Source organism: Taudactylus pleione, unplaced genomic scaffold (genome assembly GCF_031769625.1).
Source record: "Taudactylus pleione unplaced genomic scaffold, aTauple2 ptg000083l, whole genome shotgun sequence".
NCBI classification, from domain to species: domain Eukaryota; kingdom Metazoa; phylum Chordata; class Amphibia; order Anura; family Myobatrachidae; genus Taudactylus; species Taudactylus pleione.
The window spans coordinates 18,155,051-18,174,385 of NW_028284485.1; the positions used below are offsets into that span (position 1 = coordinate 18,155,051).

A 19,335-nucleotide genomic window follows, 5' to 3' on the forward strand; every position below is an offset into this window, starting at 1 on the left:
ATCTCCACTTCTAAAAACTCTCGCTTTAGTAAATATGCCCCCTATAAGTCTTGTCACCACATTTGCCAACAGACCAATTTTTTTCTCTCATATTTACAGGGATATGTATGTGTTCATGCTCACACAAAAGGAAATACATCTGGTAGGCAACACAGGACCATACCATTTTTTTTTTATTGTACTGTAATAGGGCCCATACACCTACACGACCAGCATAAAACCAGATTCATCATACGATTTCCGTTCAATCGCCGCCAGTCCTGACCACACATTTTTGTGCTTTTTTTAAACACGACTTTCATGAGATCAGTCATACGAGCATTGCCTAGCTTTACAAAGTGCTTCTTGCTCTATTCCTGTGGTCGGTCTGTTTTCTGCTTTTTTGTGGTGATGGTTCCCTGCCGTTATAGAGCACTGCTTTCCTATGCTGTGGTCAAGCTGAGTGAGGAGAGGGAGAGGGCCCAGCATAGGAGGAGGATGAGGTCCTGCTGGACTAAGGATTGGTTGCTGGAGAGCGAGAGTCAGTCCTATATGCCCATGCTGATGGAGATGAGGGAGAACAATCTGGATGACTACCACAACTTCCTGCGGATGGATGACACCGCCTTTCAGGAATTGCTGCGTCTGGTGACCCCCTATATCCGGAAGCAGGACACCAAATTTCGGATGACCATCACGGCTGAGGAGAGGTTCGTGGCTACGCTGAGGTACCTGGCTACGGGACGCTCCTTTGAGGACCTAACGTTTGGGATCCGCATCTCTGCTCAAGCTTTGGGACGCATTATTACGGAGACCTGCAAGGCTATTGTGAAGGTGCTGCAGTTCTGTTACTGTAAGGTAAGTTAAAACACACACATCACAACTTTTTTTTTGTCAAAGCAGAGAAAATTTTTATGTAAAGTTTCTGTATTTTGTTTGTTATGTAAATTTGCTTTAAAAAAAACACTTATGTGAAACTTATATATATATTAGGGGTGTGCACCGGCCACTTTTTGTGTTTTGGTTTTGGATCTGGATCTTTCTTCGTGTTTTGGATCTGGATTGGTTTTGCCAAAACCGCCCTTCCGTGTTTTGGGTTCTGGGTTTTGTGTTTTGGATCTGTATTTTTTTTAAAAGAAGCTAAAAAACAGCTAAAATCACAGAATCTGTGGGTTTTTCTACTCCTATGCTATTATTAACCTCAATAACATTCTGAACACCTCACAATATTGTTTTTAGTCCAAAAGGTAGCACCGAGGTAGCTGGATGACTATGCTAAGCTACTGGTGACGCTGCTGTTGTTGCTGCGTAAGGTGATACATCTACCCAGAGGGCTGTCACAGTCATATAGTCCTTAGTCTGCCCTGTTCCACTTGTCCACATGTCCGTGGTTAAGTGGACATTGGGTACAACCGCATTTTTCAGGACACTGAGGACTCTTTTTCTGACGTTTCTGTACAGTCTCGGTATCGCCTGCCTAGTGAAGTGGAATCTAGATGGGAATTGGAACCGGGGACACACTACCTCCATCAATTGTCTAAATCCCACTGCACTAATGGTGGATACCGGCTGCATGTCTAACACCAACATAGCAGTCAAGGCCTCAGTTATACGTTTTGCTTCAGGATGACTGCTGTCGTACTTCACCCTCCTCGCTAAGGACTGTTGGAGGGTCAATGGTTTAGTAAAAGAAGTGGTGTTCCTACTTCCTCTCTGGGATGATGAACAACTCCCAGCAGCAGCAGTAGGCGTAGCAATGCAGGATCCTCCGGAGGAATCCCGGATAGGAGAGTCAGTCATGCCAGTTACATGGCCTGCAGGACTACTTCCGATCCTGACTAAGGAGGAAATTGATGAGGAGGGAGTTGACAGTGTGGTTTGCAGGCGCTTGGATACAACAGGACAAAGGGATTTAGGTGTCCCTGGACTACTTACGGTCTTAGCAAAAGTTTCTGAACTTGACAGTAACTTTTTATGAACGCGCTGCAGGTGACGTATGAGGGAGGATGTTCCTAGGTGGTTAACGTCCCTACCCCTACTTATTTCACCTTTACATATGGTACATATGGCAAGACAGTCGTTTTCCAGATTTGGATAGAAATATTGCCAGACCAAAGAGGTGGAATGTTTGGTCTTCTGCCCAAGCATGACCGTGATGGGCTTTTTCATCCCACGGACAACAACTGTCTCCCCTGGAGCTTGATTTAAACAAATCACATCACCATCAGAATCCTCCTCGCCAACTACCTCCTACAGCTTCACCAGTATCCTCATCCTGTTGTATTTCAACAGTGACATCTTCAATTTGCATATCAGCAAGTGGACTGTGGGTGCTCCTTCCAGCACTTGCAGAGGGCGTGCAAATGGTGGAAAGAGCCACCTCTTCCCGTCCAGTGCTGGGAAGGTCAGGCATCGCAACCACCACCACACTTGGACTCTCCTTGGGGATTTGTGATATCTTCTTAGGACGCACAGCTCTTCGCTGTGCTTTTGCCAGCTTTACTCATTTGATTTTTGTAGTGGGAGGAGGGCTTCCATCGTCATGTGAAGCTGAACCACTAGTCATGAACATAGGGAAAGACCTTAGCCATTCCTTGCCACTTCGTGTCGTAAATGGCATATTGGTAAGTTTACGTTTCTCCTCAGATGATTTAAATATTTAAATGGGTTTTTTTTAAGGTCATTTTCCTGAACTTTGCCATTTGGGATTTTATATGCCCTCTACTATGACATTGGGCATCGACCTTGGCAGACGACGTTGATGGCATTTTATCATCTATGTCATGACTAGTGGCAGCAGCTTCAGCACTAGGAGGAAGTGGTTCTTGATCTTTCCCTATTTTATTTTTATCGGACAAAGTTTTGTCCTCCATATATGTTATATTGATATATACATGCGGTTAAGGCACACACAAACACAGAAAAGAAGAATTTTTTATTTTTTTTGAAGTGCACTTTGGGGGTTACACCACCCTTTAACAGATGAGCCAGTCGGCCCTTTACTTATGACACAGGCGCACGCTTGGCGCTGCTCCTTTGTTGATGCACGTGCGGCTACTGCGCATACATTTCACACACAAACACAGAAAAAAAAGAATTGTTTATTTTTTGTGGAGTGCACTTTGGGGGTTACACCACCCTTTAACAGACTTATGACACAGGCGCATGCTTGGCGCTGCTCTTTTGTTGATGGACGTGCGGCTACAGCGCACACAATTCACAACACAGAAAAGAAGAATTTTTTTTTTTTGGAACGCACTTTGGGGGTTATACCACCCTTTAACAGACATGACACAGGCGCACGCTTGGCGGTGCTCCTTTGTTGGTGCACATGCGTCTACAGTGCACACAATTCACAACACAGAAAAAAAAGAATTGTTTATTTTTTCTGGATCGCACTTTGAGGTTACACAACCCTTTAACAGACTTATGACACAGGTGCATGCTTGGCGCTGCTCCTTTGTTGATGCACATGCGGCTACAGCGCACACAATTCACAACACAGAAAAGAAGATTTTTTTATTTTTTTTGTAGTGCACTTTGGGGTTTACACCACCCTTTAACAGATGAGCCAGCCGGCCCTTTACTTATGACACAGGTGCACGCTTGGCGCTGCTCCTTTGTTGATGCACGTGCGGCTACTGTGCATACATTTCACACACAAACACAGAAAAAAAAGAATGGTTTATTTTTACTGGAGCGCACTTTGGGGGTTACACCACCCTTTAACAGACTTATGACACAGGTGCATGCTTGGCGCTGCTCCTTTGTTGATGCACATGTGGCTACAGCGCACACAATTCACAACACAGAAAAAAAGAATTTTTTATCTTTTTTAAGTGCACTTTGGGGGTTAAACCACCCTTTAAGAGATGAGCCATTTGGCCCTTTACTTATGACACAGGCGCACACTTGGCACTGCTGCTTTGTTGATGCATATGCAGCTACAGTGCACACAATTCACAAACAGAGAAATAAATGGTTTTTTTTGCACTTGGGAGGAGCACTCCTGATGCATAGATCACCCCCTGGACAACACTACAGCACCCCTTTAGGACTACAGCCTTTATGGGACACTGCACAATACAGCCCAGCCAGCCCCTATAGACTTTTGGAGTGGACACAACCTCTATGGACAATTGACTGCACAACACAGCCCAGCCAGCCCCTATGGACAACAGCAGCACAACACAGTCCAGCCAGCCCCTATGAACAACTGCAGCACAACACAGCCCAGCCAGTCCTTATGGACTTTGGAGGAGTGGACACAGCTCCTATGGACAACAGCAGCACAGCACAACACAACACAGCCCAGCCAGCCATAACTCCCACCCTCCCTCTTCACTGTCCACAGCTGGAGTGAGAAATGGCGCCGACGCGGGGACCTTTTATAGAATCCAAAACCTGCGAGATCCGGAAGGCGGGATGATGACGTTTTGCCTCGATTTCAGTTCCGAGTCAGGCAGGAAAACCCGAGTCGGACTCGGTTCCTGACTCGGATCGGGGGGCTCGGGGCGGTTCGGTTTTCAGAAATCCGAACCCGCTCATCCCTAATATATATATATTGATATAAAGATGGGTAAAATGTTAAAACTATCACCAATTTACCCAATCCCTGGTAAGTATGGTGGGGCATGAGCTTTGGTGATTGCGGTCCAGATTACAGGGGAGCAAACACATGCAGAAAGTGCAAAATCAGTGGTCCCGGCCCCACTGACATGCACTTCCAGCATGTGTTCCAAGCCGCCTGAGAGTCTGGGTCACAAACACCAGGCTACATTCAGCACCATACTTACCAGGGAGTATGAAACTTCATTAGTAACAAACATGTGTTTAAAATTATGATAAAACATCATTGTCCTCATTAGCTTCACGTAATAGTGTGAATAAATTGGGTGTAGAGGGTGGTGTAGAACTCATTTGGTAGGATGCTGCGGTTGGATTAATATTTTCATAGGAGAAGTTGTTTAGGAGTTCAGGATTGTAGGTGGAGTTGGTTGGGGGAAGAGATTGGTAGGAGGACGTGGGGGGGCTGAGTTGTTTGGCTGGAGGAGGTATTTGGGGGAGCAGGATGGTAGGTGGAGGAGGGTGGAGCAAGAGGTTGGTAGGAGGAGGTGGGGGGGTTGAGTTTTTTGGAAGGAGGTACTGTTTGTGGCAAGAGGTTGGTAGGTGCAATTGGGTGGGTGATGAGTTGTTTGGAAGGAGGAGGTGGTTAGGGGTGCAGGAAGGTAGGATGGGGTTGGTGGGAGATGATTTGGGTAGAAGGAGGAGGGTGGATGCAGATTTTGGAAGGTGGAGGTAGGTGGGGTATCAGGATGGTAGGGTGGGTAGTTTCCCATTGGTGGATGGTATGTTTGGGATGAATAGTAGGTGGGTGTTGGTGTGGTGAGTGTAGGGGTACTTGGAACTACTGGTGGGGTAATGATGCTACTGTCCGATGTCAGTAGACATTGCCTTGCTTTAAATATGAGTTCAGTTGTCAGTCTTTCAAATTGAAATCTTTGGTCCTGGGCCATTCTTCGGACCGCTGCACTGACATAGGATGCAAAGTTGTCATATTCATTGGGTGGTTTCAATAAGGCCTCTCCAGCCTGGTGAAGTAGTGGGTCTTTTTTGTTTTCCGGTTTTGTTTTTTGGAAATTGGTGTCGTGGGGTTTTGATTGGCAACAGTAATATATTCTCCACTGTGTAGGTCCGGAGTACTGGGGATATTTGATGTCTGTAAAAAAATAATAAATAAATAAATTTGAGAGTTTAATGTATATTTCAATTGCTTTCACAGTTCCCTACAACCACAGAAAAGTGGATAGCCATTGGGGAGGAGTTTGAGAGCTTTTGGCACTTCCCTAACTGCGGAGAAGCTATCGACGAAAAGAATATTAGGATTAACCAACCTGCCAACAGTGGTTCCTACTACTACAATTATAAGGGCTACTTCAGTGTTGTTCTGATGGCTGTGGTGAACGCAAACTACGAGTTTCTGTTTGTCCATGTGGGGAAGAACGGGCATTCTTCTGATGGTGGCTCCTTTCAGAAGACTTCATTCTACCAAAGGCTCACCAGTAACACCCTACATTTGCCATCCAGAAAGGCAACGAAACATGGGCTGAATTTTGTGTTTTTGGCTGACGAGGCTTTCGCCCTTCATGAACATTTAATGAAGCCATTCCCACAGAGGGCCTTGAACCATGATAAGCAGGTGTTCAATTACCACCTATCTCATGCAAGGCAAATTGTGGAGAATGCCTTTGGGATCTTGAGCAACTGATTCCGGATTCTGCATACCCCCATAAATTTAAAGGTGGAGAAGATTGACTGGGTGGTCATGGCTTGCTGTATCCTGCACAACATCATGCGCAAGAAAGCCACCCAGGAAAGGTTATTAGGCACACCTGCAGTTGAAGACCCCGATCACCCAGAAGAGGTTGCTCCATTCCCCTCAGTGGCAGTCCCAGCGGTTATGGAAACCGGATCTTCTCTGGCCAAAAAGGTCAGAGAAGAATATATGGCCTATTTTAATAGGGATGGTGCAGTGTCGTGGCAAGAGCAGTTTATTTAAAAACTTTGGATCTTACCGTAGATGACTCTGCTGAACCACCAACATCCTCTTCCAGCAGGTTGCACTCCTCTGACTCAGCCATCACCTCTAGAGAAGGTCTCATGGAATCCTGCTGCACCAGGAACATCATCAGCTCATAATACCATAGCCTGGGTGTGTATATGCTGTCGGCACTATCTCCCGAATGTTTTGAATCCTCCACCATCTTGTACTGTTTAATGAAGGTAGTACATAGATTCTGGATCTTTTGGCGCACCCACACTAGGGACGATGCATCATCGTGATATGGCTTACTATACTCTGACAACTGCAGTAAGGCCTGGTTATGCTTCTGTCTGTTGTTGTACATTTTGCACTTCATATGCCAAAGACAGTCAAGGTGCCTGTATAGCTCGATAAAGCCAGTTATGAATTCTGGTTCACGATCCAGAGACATTCCTGTGGTGAAAAAAACAAAAATTGGAAAGTAAAAAGGACATATTCATTGGGTGGTTTTAATATGGCCATCCCCAACAGTGAGGGTGGCCATTGAACTATGGGGCCCCCCTTGTGGACTTATATTCTGGTCACCCCCAACAGTGGGGGTGGCCATTGAACTATGGGGCCCCCATTTGGACTTATATTCTGGTCACCCCCAACAGTGGGGGGGGGCATTGAACTATGGGGCCCCCGTGTGGACTTATATTCTGGTATTTGAACTTTGGGAATATGTGTCCCAAAATGTTATATTAATGTGTTTTAGGGTTATAGTTTTTTGGTAATAAAAAGTCAAAATGTTATTTATTGTGCATAATAGTGTATGGCAGGGGTCTTCAACCTTTGGCCCTCCAGCTGCTGTGGAACTACACAACCCAGCATGCCCTGCCACCGTTTTTATATAACAGCATGCTAAAACTGTGCCAGGGCATCCTGGGATCTGTAGTTCTTCAGCAGCTGGAGGGCCAAAGGTTGAAGACCCCTGGTCTATGGGGTCAAGCATATATCCAATTTTGTAGCAGTATATGTGCTTTACATTATTACATTGAGAAAACATGGCCGGTGGAGGGTGTAGTGACCGATGGTCATAGGAACAAAAAGAAAGGTGGCTGCTAGGCACATAGGTGGGCAAGGAGCATGGCTGGCCAAACAGGGTGTGCCGGGCTCCAAGCTATGGACACTATACAAATGCAAAACACATTGGTGACCAGTGGGCATTGTGGTGGACACAATAGGTAGATGGTGGGAATTGCTAGGCACATAGGTGGACAAGGAGCATGGCTGGGCAAACATTGTGTGGCCATTGCTGGGAAAACAGACAAGTTCAGTGTCTGCAGGGCAACAACCGCTATGCATATATATGCGAAACATTGGTGGCCAGTGACCATCTATAAACTATACATACCTGCACAATCATGACTACAGAAAAAAAGCTGCTCCTCTCCGTTCAGGCACTGTCTGCAGTGGGTGTACACAGGAACTTGTCACTCAAGTGGAGGGACTCGGACGTTCAGACGCATGATGCGTCGTATGCTGAAAAACATGGCACGATCAGCATACGAATACGACGAATAAGATGTGCTGCGCATATAATCATAAGATCCGATTGAAGAAGCAGCGGGACCGGGCATCTTATCTTATCATAGTTAAAAATACACGATTTCGACAAGATTGATTGTACGGCGAGTCAAACAAACGTCTAATCGTCCAAAAATCGCATAGGTGTATGGGGGCCTTAACTCTTTCAATAATTACATTGGCCGATGTCAGGGTCACTTTTGGTAGTGTACTTATAAAAGATCTGATGAACATTTAGGGCAGACTAAAACAAAAGAAAACTTCTGCAAACTAAGAAAATATGTTTTGTACCTTGCTTTGCCTTGTATAATGAGAATTCCTGTGCCCAAGGAAGGTGACTCTTGTTTCCCCCTATTCTTGGCTCTGCATACTACATCTGAAATCATGTTCTTGTCATCTGTAAGTTTCTATATCTTTTTTCACTGGGGTTTAAATACTGTTGTTAATATTATATATGGCTTGCCAATTACCAAGGTCATGGTGAGTCTTTGGCCAAACCCCAAATCAACCCCAGCACAAAAACTAAAACTGCGTACCATCTTGCCAACTTTGGAAAAACTTCACAAGAAAAACACTTGGTGTGCCAGATTTTGTATGACAAGTTGAAAAATGCCCCTTTTAGATAAGTAAAAGAATAATAAGACCTGAAGCTTTTCACTTACATAGAGAAGCAGTTGTGTTGCTATTTACCAGCATAGAAACTGATCCCATTTGAACCAATTTGACAGAACATAACAGTTTATGGGAGAACATTTGGACAACACAAGTGTTTAGTGACATGCAATTCAAACAAATAGGCACATACAGTAGTTTGTTCATTGCAACTCAATACTTACGGTGAGCTAACAGAATCAGAAAAGATAAAGATGAACATCTCTAGAAAATCATGGCTGGAATATGCACAGCAGGAAGTATATTTAAGTCATTCCACACACATTTAAATAATAGAAAAAAAAAACATTTTGGGGAGAAGCAATTTGAAATGTATTAACCTTACAGTGTATTAAAATGTAATGTTTTAAGAAGATAAAGTCATTGGCAGTATGCACAAGCATTATATATTTTTTTCACTTTATTTTTCAAACTTCTTTTTTATTTACATGCCTTACTCGAGAATTGAATTAGGTGCAGTAATTTATCATGGACTAATTGATCCCCCGGAGCTATTCAATTGGCCCCGAAGATCAGCACTTATCTGGGATTTTTGATTCACCATTGCACAAGCAGTGAAAAAAATCCCCAATAACTAGGTGGTTAAAGATTCTGGCCCTCATTCAGAGCCATACGCTCTGAGCAGAGCGCACGCTCTGAATGAGGGCCGGCCTCCATTTTCATGGAGCGTCCTCCTGGACGCTCGTATAGCTGTGGGTCACCACCCACAGGCTATACGAGCGTGCATTGTGATGGTCGCGATGGTCGAGACCATCGCGACCATCGAATTTGCGAGCCGGAGCCTGCGGCTGAGGTTTTCAACCGCAAGCTCCGGAGTGATTTTGGATCTATCAGAGCCAAAATCACTCCCACTGACATCACTAGTGATGTCAGTGGGCCGGCTTCTGACGGGAGGCGTTCCCGTGGGAACGCCCCCGTCAGGGAGGCACGCCCCCGGCACGCCCACCAAAGGGGGCGTGCTGTCAATCAACATTGACAGCACGCCCCCTTTGATCGGACACAACGAGCGAAGGACTTTCCTTCGCTCGTCGCGTCTCTCGCGCATGCGCACGACGGAGCTCCCTCCGTCGTGCGCATGCTCAGTCCATAACATCGACCCACTTGCGAGCAGACAGCCGCTCGCGAGTGGTTCTGAATCAGGCCCTCTGTGCGTTAATGCTCATTAATCTGTGTTAACGCCTGTTAACACAGCAATTTAAAGAGCGTTAACAAAGATATAGGGTGAAAAAGGGATCATAATTGAATAGTCTCAGGCGATAAAGCCCTAGGCTGCTTCCATTTTTAACCCCCTCTAAGTTATCAGGGATAAATGAATAGCGCCCTTAGGGCTCTATTTATTAACATTATTTTTACTAAAATAATGTGAAAAAGGGTGTTTTCACACCCTTTTCACATTATTTTAGTTTCACCTGATTTACTAAATGGCAATTGGAGTAGAATTGGTAGAATTCGTAAAATTCTACTCCAAATCCTAATTATCACATATTTTTAGTAAACAGATCGCATTTCCCAAAAATGGGAAATGCGATCTGCCAGAGATTTACAAAAAATAAAATGTGAAAAAATACCGGGGGAAGCCCTGTGATAATAATGCCACCTTGCTTTTCCCCAGTTACCGGACTCCTGCTCTGCTCTTACAGGCAGAGCGGAGAGGCGGCCCCAGTGATCAGCTGTGTGGTCTAAACAGACCACAAGCTGATCACTTAAAAAAAAATTAGTAACAAAAAAAAACTTACCTGAGTCCAGGGCCGGTGATCGGTGCTCCAGTGATGTCCTCTCTCCGGTCAGCTGGTCTCCCGGCTCCTGCACTGACCCTGGTCAGCTGCTGCATTAAACAGCTGACCAGGTCACAGTGCAGGATGGAAGACCAGCTGACCGGAGCCCCGGAGGGAGGACATTACTGGGGCAGCGATGACCTGACTAGAGGTAAGTAAATGTAAGGGGGGGAGCAGCCATGAGGTGGGTCACTGGGAGAAGGGCGGCTGCGCGGGGGGTGTAGCAGTGGCTGGTGTGCGCATGCGCGGAACCATGTCATTGTATTTTTTTGTAAAAATGCTGCGGAGGGGATTTGCAAGGACAGAGCTTTATTGCAAGCTCTGTCTCTGCAAGGGATATTTAATAAATCCCTGTGATATTGCCTGAATTTGCAATGCAATTTCAGTCAGAAATATCACACTACAATCTGCATTTTAATGCGGATTGTAGTAAATAGATTGTTGTTTCACTAGTGATTTCACTCTTGACTTTATAAGTGTTGGCTTTAACTTTACCCACTACCCACTACTTTCATAGGCAAATGCAGGGGAGGGGTTCTAGTTGTCCAGAAGACCGACCCCCCCCCCCCCCCCCGATTTAGCCAGTGGCTCAAATCAGGAGCATAATAGGAGTAATATATTATGTAATTTTACAAGAGCTGTGCCCACAACAAGCAGTAGAAGGGAATAAATGGAGCTGCTCTGCATGCAAAGTGCTGCAGCTTTTCCTACCAAATCTGCTGTTGGTGTGAATCTGACCACTCAATCAGCACCCTGGACCAGAGAGAACAGATAGCAGCTGCCAGTTAGAAGAGACAGGCATCTTATCATGAGGTGAGATAATTTGTAAAGGTCAGTTCTGTCTCCTACTGATTATATTATATACTAGTTGTTGCCTGCAGCTTCACCCACGATGCAATTGCATCTGCCAAAAAATTTTTGGGAGTGATTCATGTGACCAGCAGTGCTATGCAGACTGGTGGCAGTAGCGTCTTCACCCACCACTCACACCAATATCACTGTGTGCCCTGTGCACAAGCTGCTATATAGCCTATCCTATTCAAGAGAACGCAGGCCCAAAGCTTATCTCCACCCACCCCTTACTAGCTGCGTACATGGTGCCACACCTATATAAATTTTGTTTTTGTTATTGCTCAGCTATAACTTGATGGATCGAGATGAAACAAAGTGCAGGTTATTTCTAGGAGTTTCCACTACAAAATGATGCTGAAAAAAAACTACTGAAAATTGGTTCAGTCGTTTTTGCGTCAAAAGACAGACACAATGTTTTTATAAGATTAGCATATATGTCAAATTATTATGGGATGTTTAACCTCTTTCTATCTGCTTAAGTAATTTACATGAGATAATAATGTTTGACACAGAAAGTTTGTTTTACAGACTCTCTCCCCTCTAACCTATACTACTGTATAGCCCATCTATAAACCATCTATGGTGTTAATATTACACCTGTATTATGGATACTATCCAGTGTATAAATAGACCAATGTGTACATATACTGTAAACCAGCGCAGTACTCTGTACTTTTGTCACTCCCCAAGACTCCCAGACTTGCTCCAGTGCTCCGTAGACAAAGGGAATTGGATTGTGGAATGCCCAAATCCAGGGAAAAAAAACATTCAGCTTTGGGGAGCTGGCGCTATTGCTCATCTAACACCTTTCTGTGATAGCTGGCCCTGTATGTGCCTGATCTATTACATATGCCTCACATTAATAAGGCATACTATAGCTTGTTACATGCTAATTGAGCCCTCTTCATAGGATGGATACACTGTAAATATTAGCATTTGGAAACCCTCCTCTAGAAATCCTTAATTTGCCCCTTACTGTGACTGCTCACACTCTCTTTCTCTTCCTCTCCCTTTCTATACACCTTTATGTAAGCATGTCCAACTATCCTTTCCTCTCTGTGGCGCTCACAATATATAATATAATATTATTTATTATTATCACCTTCACCTATTACCTATCTGTGCACCTTTATCACTTACTACACTCCTATCCACATGTAACATACGTACAGTAGAAACTGCAGGATTACACAGCTTGTGTCTTCTGTTAGCCACAAACTAGCAGCATACAGAAAACTTTCTCTGCCAAACTTTGCAGTAAAACAGAAAGAAAACATAAGCTATGACAGATTGATATACATTATCTGTTTCATTTTTATATGAAATCTAAAATGAATAAAGTAAATCAGTGCATATATGCATGGGATTGCACTACCTACATACATTTTAATATGCTGGATAATTGTATTATTACAAGCTGGTCATATTTTAAAATCCAGTCCTGGAGGAACACAGATGTGCTTGATGATGGGGCTGTATAATATTCTATGAAATTGGAAGGCTGTATCATATGCTGTTCAACAAAACTACAAATTATGAACAATCATGGATTGCATATTATGGAGAACAATTGATGCTGTATGGTTTTATTATTGTGTTTTGTTTTATTATTGTGTGCTTTGCCCAAAAAAACAGTTTACATCTCCCAGACTGTCAAATATTCAAAGTAAGCTATTATTTATATTATATATTAGCAAAATACACACATTTCAATGTGTTTCTTGATATTTGCATACATATCAACATCTTTCAAATACAAATTTACATAAAATACAATTTGCTATACATAACAGAAACTACAATTACTAAAACATAATATTGTACCGCCAGATTGGATGAATGTAAGCTTTATGACATCTATCGAATGAAAAAGGACAGGGTGATTCTGGTAAAAAAAACAAACAAACATGGGTGTTTATTCACAAGGGCTCGATTCAATTCAACGCGAATTGAATAGCGCCCGGGAAGGAACTCCCGGAGCTATTCAATTCAGCGTGCTATGTCGGAGAATTCTCGTTCTCGCCACTTAAACATGGTGTTTAGTCGTGAGAACGTTTATTCTCCAACTTAAGTGCCTGGCGCAATGCTGTTTCAGTCGCGCTAAGGGTAGAGAACAGCATCACGCCAGGAGTTTTGTCGGATATCTGCTCGTACCCCAGGAGGGATGCGAGAAGAAATCCTTAGTTGGCTTTACAGCGCGCTGCATTGAATACCTTTGCCTTTCTGACTTGTCTAACAAACTGTAGTCAAATGCTGCTCACTTTAAATGTGGAAATACCCTGTCTTCCTACTTGGAAACTTTCTATGCATATAATAAAGTGTAATTGTCAGTGTAAAGGTGGGTACACACCTGACCAATATATAGTATCTTCAGATATATCTGCAGACTGTGCAGGACATATGCTCTGCATACAGACTGCCCAATTCACAGTGACAGACGTCACTACTGGGCGGGCATTAAATGCAACTGCCCAGTTAAGTGGTCAATCACCACTGGCCCATGCAGCAAGTGTAGGGGCGGACGACTGGCCGACTGTACACACAACACGATGCACCAGTATATCTGCAGATATATTGGACATAGACTGTGCAGCAGAGCCGACAGGATATGTCTGTGTATACATACATGACATATCGCTGGTACACACTGGCCTACATACACATGACATATTGTTTTGATATCATCCGATTGATATGTTGGCCAATGTGTACCCAGCATAAGATGAGCATGTAAACTTGGTAATCTTTTGCCCAAATTCATCTGTTTATCAGATCATGGGGGGTAAATAAACTTTGTCCTTATCTTGCATCCTGTAATGTTGGCTATGTTCATGTGACAGCAAGATCATAATGAGTAGGAAGATGCAGAGATTGAAAATTCTAGCAATTTGCACCATTTCTGAAATGTAACTATGTATTATAGTCCTCCATATACACCAAAAGTGACTATTAGATTTTTTATCATTGGTATAGACTCCTGTCAATATAGATGGATATTTGGAAACAAAGCTTATTAAATGATAAATCCACCTAAAATTATGTTTATGCTTAGAACTATTCCCTGTATTGCAAAACTGTAGGGGGCATATTTACTAAAGTGTGGATTTTTAGAAGTGGAGATGTTGCCCATAGCAACCAATCAGATTCGACTTAACATTTATATAGCACATTCTAGAAGGTAATAGAATCTGATTGGTTGTTATAATGTTAAGTAGAATCAGATTGGTTGCTCTGGGCAACATCTTCACTTCTAAAAACCCACACTTAAAAATATACCCCTAGGAGTTTTCATGCAAGGCACCACCAACATTCAGGAGAACTCCCCCGCCAACAAAGCTCCAATGCCAGGAATAGTTTAATCTGAAATATCTCTACTATTTCTAACACATTAACTGATGGTGTCATTCAACTTTAGATGTGAATTTATTACTCTTCCGATTTGCTTTCTCTTTAAATCCGACAAATATCAAAGGCGATTTAGTGTCTAAAATAACAGTATTTACTATGCATCAGTTTTGACTGTCATTTAAAATCCGCTGTTGTTGATACCAATCACGTTTAAAGCCCCTATCCCTCCATATAGCAAATGCAAATCTGACAAGAATCCACCATCAATCAGTGCTGGATTTAAAGCACTGCACAGATCAGTATTATATGCACAGATATTGCTTTCTTTACATTGCTAAAATATGTACAAAAATAAATAAAATAACGGTGTGGGGTCTCACCCCAAAATGAGAGCCACCCCAGGGCCTCTCATTGTAGGCTGATATAGAAAAATGCATACACATCATAAGAATTTCAGCATACTGTGCATGCACCTAAGAAAAGAAATTGGCATCTGCATATAGGCAGGATGAGCCATACGTAGGGCTGCCACCAGAAATTGTGGGGCCCAGTACACATTAAACAGGGCCCCCCCCGTTTTGTCCTGCCCAGTGGCAAACACAGGATTTCTAGAGGGGGGTTTCCAAATGCTTGATTTTAGAGCGAGTGTGGCTAGTCTATGAAGAGGACATAACTAGCACTTAACCAACTTTAATATGCATCATACAAAGTGTATTGTATGCAATAATTCCAGCATATATAGAGGACCAGGGATCACAGTAAGCCATTAAATGCGGCAATAGGGCCATCCTGCCTGAGCTGAATATTATTATTTCAGATGTGAGCTCCATTCCAGAGCCCTGGAGCAAGTCTGGGGGAGCAGCAGAAGAACCTAGCACTACCCTGGACATATATGTACATACTGGTCTCATCATGCACTGGATAGTGTATTATTTATTATATGGTATTATAATTAACCCTATTGATGGTCTATAGCAGTGCACCAATAACAGTGCATATTTTCCAGATCTTCTAGTTGGTGTACAGGTGTATTTATTACTGGCTTACACATGTTAAAAGATCCACAGGTGGTGCTAATTATTTCATTTGTGATACTGAGAAGGGAGTTTCCAGGCTACTGGAAAGCCCCCCAGGATTTGCCTATGCTGCCCCCCACTCTTTTTTCACAGCCTTTTCTGTGCCACCCCAGCCTATGGTCATAGCTCATTTATGCCCAGAAACTCCAGTTTAACGGAAAGCATGGACCATCGATGTGTGGATCCATTTGTTTGCAGTAGAGATCTCTGGGCCTGATTCAGCAAGGATCGCAATTGCAAAGCTGCATGCAGGCATCTTTACAGTACAACAAAAGAAAGTACCCCAAGCACTAATAACATGTATAAAAAAGAATCAATAAATATACACATATATGAATGAATTTAAATTGAAGCATCACAAAAGCAAAGTGTGCTTGTGATGGCACACCAAACAAAGCACCTGTAAAACAGGTGCAAAACAGAAATCTAATTTAACTCTCTGCGCTAAATAAAATAAGTGAAGAAAATTTGGCTAAAGATAAATAATAATTATACAAAATAATTTAATAATAAACAGACACTGACATAATATATCAAATTGACCAGTAAAAACTTATAAATAAAAAAGAAAAATACATAGACAATAAAATAATAAAACAAAGAACATCAAGTTATCATATGTATTTTAAAAATTGAAAAAGCCCCCAAATAGCAGTGCGAAACGCGTCAGTCTGGGACACTGGACCCGATTTGTTACCTTCAGATACCTGCTTTTACTTCAGGAGACCCGGAGAGACTCACACCGCACAGCTGAATTGGATGCACTTACAACACTGAGGTTGAGGAGGGGATGCAGACGCGATCTACAGGAATCTTTATAATTACAAGGTAGTCGCGGCCCCTGTTACTTCTGTTGGAGAATTTACTTCCCTCTACTGCATTCACGTCCAGCTTGAGCGGTTACCACTTGCAAAACAAAGTACTGTTGCCTGATATCTCCCACTGGAGAAGTGACTATTGCATTACATCTTTGTCCTTTGTCTCTCCATGTATGACTACATGTGATTCTGTTTGGAGACTTTTCAATTTTACAAATATATATGGTATACAGAGATACACTATTGAGCAACGTTAAATCTGAATGAGACTATTGTCATACTGCAGGTGTGGACTACATATATTGAGTATCTTTTAGTACTGGTATTTACCAGACAATTTAGGATCCACCTACTATAGAAAGATAATTCTATGATTTCTTACAATTTTTATAATATATATGACGTAGGCATCTTTGCAATGCGATCCTTGCAATCATGCAATTGCATCATGAGGTGTATGACACCCCCTGCTGCATTTGTGATCCAAGCACTGTGACGGAGTTATATAACAAAGTTTTTGCACAGTTTTGATATTTATGTATCTTTTATTATAAGTAACATTATTTATTAGGAATCCGTAAGTGTTTTATATTTCATGTGTGTTCTAATTCTAAGTGGCAATAAATGGTATAAATATTCTTTTACTAAATATATCCAGTATCTTTTTATATAATTTGGATCGTGTAGCCCCTATACTTTGCTCACATAGTGCTTTTTTAAAGAAATATACACATTCTTCTTGTTTGGCAGCTGCAACTAAATTGCATTAAGAGCAAAATTGTCAGCTTTTTGCTTGCTTTTTTCCTTGTCTGAAGGAGCCTTCTCTTTGGTCTCTGCTGGAGTCTCTATGATCTTGGGCTAACCATTGATTCCTGCAGCTTCTCAACAAAGGATTTTCTCAAAGTCTAGTGACATTTAATGTGTGCAAATGTTTTATGGGCCTTTTAACAATTTTAAAGTCATTAATAAATTCTGGGCCAAGAAGATCAGCATTTTTGAGATAAGGGTTATCTACAGGCATAGGGGCTAGGTTATTGATCTGATCTAGCCAGCCAGTGGGTTCTGCATGTGTTTGAGATAAAAGCAAAGGTCTGATCAATCAATTAAGCAGCTCTACTAATGAACCTTAGGAAATCAGACTTGGAGGCCACTTTGGATCCTATGGAACCACTCCTTTTTATTTGCCTTGTCTAGTGGAATAATATGGGGCCATCTGCATCAGAAATGCTGATGCAGCTATCCCAAATGATATCAGGATACCGGCGTCGGCATCCCGAATGCCAGAATCCCAAACAAAGGATCTGGGTAAGTATTAGAATTTCTCCAGGCATGTGGGGGTTAGGTTTAGGGACCCCTGGGGGGAGATTAGAGATAGGCACCCCCACGGGGAGGGTTAGGGTCAGGCTATGGGGAGGGGGGGATAAGGTTAGGCACCACTGGGGGGAAGGTTAGGGTTAGGCACCCCCTGGGGAGATTTAGGGTGCAGGAAGGGGAGGGGTTAGGGTTAGGCACCACCAGGGGGAGGTTAGGGATAGGCACCCATGAGGGAGGTTAGTGTTAGGCGCCACCAAGGGATTGTTAGAGAGGAGGGTTAGGGTACATACCACCCCTGTCAGGATCCTCAACTATCGGAGCTGCTGGTATTGGGATTTGAACCAGAAGCTATTCAGCTGCTGGAGCCTCACAACTTCCTGCTGGTTCCCGGCTGTCGCTAGAAGACCAGGATGCTGGAGCACGGCGTCAGTAGATACTTGGCATGCTGGTTGCAGCCATCACCAGCATGCAGCTAGCAGGCACTGCACTAATCCTTGGTCCCAGATGGTTCTTGTTAGCTGGGATACCTGCTGAGCTGCTCTCCTATGTGCAGCCCCACAGCTGCAATATATCTGTGTTCAGGGGTCTTGTTCTTGCTGAGATGTGTTAAAAGGCAGGCAGTTATAGCTTCATGCCCGTGTTTAACTTTTATGATCCTGGTACCTGGTGGAAACTGGTGGAAACTCTGACCTACCATCCTGGTGCCATTTTGTCCTGCCAAATCTGCTTATGTTCTCATGTCCTGTGCATATCCTGCCATTACCTTGCCATCACCTGTCAGTACTCCAATTCAACTACAGCTCCAGTCATATCTTTGGCATTTTCATGTAAATTCCTAATTTGCTCCAGCCATATGTCCTGCAATCACCTGCTAATTGTATGAGCCCCTACTACCCTGAGAATAAGACCTGACAGAAACTCAGTACCGGTAAGAGTGTCACACTCTATGGGAAAATGGGGGCTGTTATAGGGAGAATACCTCTGTAGCATGGTTCAAGGAGTCTCATGCATTTACTCAGGTGTATCATCCTATTATAACTAGCCAAAAACTTAGCTGGGTAAAGAAACCGAGTTCATATGGATCCTGCTTCACAAAACCCTGCTAAGGTCCTGGCCAACCAAGTCAAGACTCTGTCTAAGGTGGTACAAGATTTGTCTGCTCGACTATCAACACAGGAGGAAGCTTTTAGGTCGGTTCCACCCACTCAAAGAACCTTAAATTAACCTAAGATCCACCATCCAGACAGCTTCTCTGGTGATCGGACATTTTTTCAAATCTTCAAGGAAAGTTGCAAGTTATATTTTAGATTGAGGCCTCAATCTTCGGGGTCAAAATCTCTAACAGTAGGGATTATTATTTCCTTATTACAGGGAGATTTACAGACTTG

The 19,335-nt window shown here is 43.1% G+C and overlaps 1 pseudogene; it reads left to right on the forward strand.

Annotated features, from left to right (window-relative positions):
• The first annotated feature begins 5,929 nt into the window (after nt 1-5,929).
• LOC148532157 (uncharacterized) lies at nt 5,930-6,538 on the forward strand (annotated as a pseudogene).
• Nucleotides 6,539-19,335: the final 12,797 nt, after the last annotated feature.